Source organism: Oratosquilla oratoria, unplaced genomic scaffold (genome assembly GCF_046742065.1).
Source record: "Oratosquilla oratoria isolate Oo_2021 unplaced genomic scaffold, ASM4674206v1 SCAFFOLD96, whole genome shotgun sequence".
Lineage (NCBI taxonomy): Eukaryota > Metazoa > Arthropoda > Malacostraca > Stomatopoda > Squillidae > Oratosquilla > Oratosquilla oratoria.
The window spans coordinates 522,501-526,363 of record NW_027467760.1 but is presented as its reverse complement, the minus strand read 5'-3'; the positions used below and the strand labels follow the sequence as shown (position 1 = coordinate 526,363).

Genomic DNA, 3,863 nt, shown 5'->3' with positions numbered 1-3,863 from the left:
CGTTATGGTATAACCGTTAAGATATGGTGTGGGTGAGAGCACCGCTGGACACCAGTTGTATACCTGGAGTATACCAGTGTATATCAGTGTAGTACGGTTGAATAACCGTTAAGATATGGTGTGGGTGAGAGCACCGCTGGACACCAGTTGTATACCTGTTTGTATACGTAGGGAGTCTTAATGTGGCGAGATAGACTCCATGGTGGGAGCTTTTTATTTATTCTAAAGAACAAGATATTCAGTTTGGTACAAATGCAAATGGGATGCCCATTGGGGCTAAATATAATAAGTGCCAGGCCTTGACCTAGGGCACGATAGCTCTGACCTCCGGCCGGTAGGTTCGTGACCTACCCAGCCTCTGGCAGTAGGTTCTTCACCTACTCCAGCTCTGCCTCATTACATGGGTATCATAGAATATATAGGGTTAGAAGGGTTGCTGTAAGCAAGGGCGTTAGTCTTGTTAATCTATGGATTGGGGACGGTTTAGATATATAAGGGTTAGTTGTATAATTGGTGGATATTGTTAGGTATATTATATCTATGTTAGTTTATGCGTAATACACTAGGGCAGTTATAATAAAAGGATTTATGATACGTGTCTGGTGACACTAGGTATCTATACTTGTTTGCCTTCAAATTGTGCTGTGTTAGGGGTGCATGTCGTGGGAAATGCAAGGTAATGCAAGGTAAGCAAGAGGAAGTCTCGCTCTGTTACAAGCATGTGGATCACGTGCGTGGTGGGTGATGATTAATAATGGTGTGGTATACATTGCCTCCCTGACCTTTTTGAGGTACGTCCTCGTACCTTGGGTTAAGGTCGTGACAGTGGGGATGGCATACATAATTAATATATGATAATTTGTAAGTTTGCTAGTGGGTGATATTGATCAACAAAATATGTTTGAATGAGTAAAAAGGTGGGATTTTTTACGTATATTATCATATTTTTTTTTTTTCAGTAAGCTATGTACAAAACATTTTACACTAGTATAATCTCTTTTCAATGAGGACAAATTTCACTGTTCACCATACACTTGTTTCTCTGTTCAATGAGAATTTATTTTATAATCTCTTTTCTATGAGATAGTACTATTTCACTACAGTCATAGCTTACTGAAGACATGACATCCTAAGTGGTTAGTGTGTTTTTAATTAATATGTTAGTTTGTGTAGAGCTAAAAATACATATTATTATTTAATAGACATATAAACTTATACAAGTTTGTTATTTATGAGAATGGTTATTGGCTAAGATTGTGTAGAGCTAAAAATACATATATAACATTCTATATTTATTTAAGGCAGTTAATTTATTTTATTTTATTTATTTATTGATATATTTTTATTTATTCATCTTGTTTGAGTGGGTGGGGTTTTGAGTGTATTATTCCGGGGCTTCACGGTCGGAAGGAAGTAGAGAAGTACTTTTATAGTTATTTAAAAAAAAAAAAAATTTAAGGAAATGATCGTGAGGACCTATCCCATCGAATCGCATGACGTCCTGCGTCCGAAGGGGGAATAATTTTTAAGTGTTGGTTATGTTCATCTTGGGAATTGTCGTTGTATATTGATTTATCTTAATTTACTATGTTTCGGGTGACTGCCTGGGAGATTTCTTCGCAGTGACATTTTGATATTCTAATTCTACGTTAAAATTGAAAAATTATTTGTAAGTTAAAATTACATAGTGGATGTTTTGAATTTCTGTAATTGTAACTAATAGATAGTTCTACGTGAGCTAATTTACATTTAAAAAAAAATTACATTTGTTATGCATATACATTATGGGTGTATGATGTACAAGAATAAAATAATAAATTTGGGGTACTTAACGCAGGTCTGCGCTGAATTCTGGGTAGCACTGGTTGGTTCCGTGGGCGGATGTGAGACTGTCGTGGGCTGAGGTGAGGATTCCTAGCTGGTGTTGGAACATTGCTTGGGCAAGCAATTTTCGCGAGTAGCTCGAGCCAAGGGTGGCGGTGGGTGGTGGGTGATGTTGGGTGGTTGGGGTTGGTTACGAGTAGCGAGAATGCTGACCCGATGCGAAGAGCAGGTATGTTAGGCGGGTCCGGGCCTAACTGATGTGAAGCTGTGGTCTGGGTGGAAGGGGTGGGGGTGGAGGCTGGTTTCTCGTCCGGCTTCTGAATTATATATAAAAAAAAGGGGGGATTAGTGGGAGTCTATGGTTTATACTCACGGAGATTGGTGACGGTAGTTTGGGTGGCGAACGAGTGTCTCGTCGGCCTGGGTTTTCGTCTTGGTTTGGAGTCGTGAAGAGGTGCGGTGTAGAGTTGACCGGTTCTTCTATGTCGCTGTAGATATCTGTCTACAGAGACTATGGTAGCGTACTGCCACCAGGTGGTTCAAAATCGAATGGGTTCGATTTCACCACCGTTGCTCCTTCTGAATGTTCTGAATGGTAGGCGTGGCTTGAATGACTGAAGAATGTATTCGGCCTTCTGTGGTAGGCATGTGTGAAACCAGTGTTTCGTGGTATAAGGTAGGCTTGTATCTTCGGAGGTTGGAATAGAGTACCGCTCGCCAGTTGGATTGGTTGTGTAACCTTGTGTAGTATGGCTGATGACGGCGCTTCTATTCAGTACGTGGGCGAACCGCTGCTGCCGCCAGTTGTATACCTGTTGTATACCTGTGTATACCGTTATGGTATAACCGTTAAGATATGGTGTGGGTGAGAGCACCGCTGGACACCAGTTGTATACCTGGAGTATACCAGTGTATATCAGTGTAGTACGGTTGAATAACCGTTAAGATATGGTGTGGGTGAGAGCACCGCTGGACACCAGTTGTATACCTGTTTGTATACGTAGGGAGTCTTAATGTGGCGAGATAGACTCCATGGTGGGAGCTTTTTATTTATTCTAAAGAACAAGATATTCAGTTTGGTACAAATGCAAATGGGATGCCCATTGGGGCTAAATATAATAAGTGCCAGGCCTTGACCTAGGGCACGATAGCTCTGACCTCCGGCCGGTAGGTTCGTGACCTACCCAGCCTCTGGCAGTAGGTTCTTCACCTACTCCAGCTCTGCCTCATTACATGGGTATCATAGAATATATAGGGTTAGAAGGGTTGCTGTAAGCAAGGGCGTTAGTCTTGTTAATCTATGGATTGGGGACGGTTTAGATATATAAGGGTTAGTTGTATAATTGGTGGATATTGTTAGGTATATTATATCTATGTTAGTTTATGCGTAATACACTAGGGCAGTTATAATAAAAGGATTTATGATACGTGTCTGGTGACACTAGGTATCTATACTTGTTTGTCTTCAAATTGTGCTGTGTTAGGGGTGCATGTCGTGGGAAATGCAAGGTAATGCAAGGTAAGCAAGAGGAAGTCTCGCTCTGTTACAAGCATGTGGATCACGTGCGTGGTGGGTGATGATTAATAATGGTGTGGTATACACATAGATTATATAATATATAATATATAATATATATAATATAATATATATGTGTGTGTGTGCATACATGTATGTATACATATGAATATATATATATAATTATCTTTGTATATATAATATGTGTATACATGTATGTGTACATATGAATATATACATATAATTATGTGTATATATATAATATATACATATACATATATATATATATTGTGTGTATACATGTATGTATACATATGAATATATACATATATAATTGTGTATATAATATATATATATATATATATACATATATATACATATATATAATTTTGTGTATACATGCATGTATAGATATGAATATATGAACATATAATTATGTGTGTATATAATATATATACATATATATGTATATGTATATATATATATATATATATATATATATATATGTATATATATATATATA

At 37.9% G+C, this 3,863-nt stretch overlaps 1 long non-coding RNA gene across 1 annotated transcript; it reads right to left on the bottom strand.

Moving 5' to 3' along the window:
* Nucleotides 1-202: 202 nt before the first annotated feature.
* Nucleotides 203-3,419, bottom strand: LOC143024144 (uncharacterized). The gene is made up of 2 exons (XR_012966267.1): nucleotides 2,813-3,419; nucleotides 203-2,636 (listed from the first exon to the last, which is right to left on the bottom strand). It is a non-coding gene; the product is annotated as an uncharacterized LOC143024144 (long non-coding RNA).
* Between the last annotated feature and the right edge of the window lie 444 nt (nucleotides 3,420-3,863).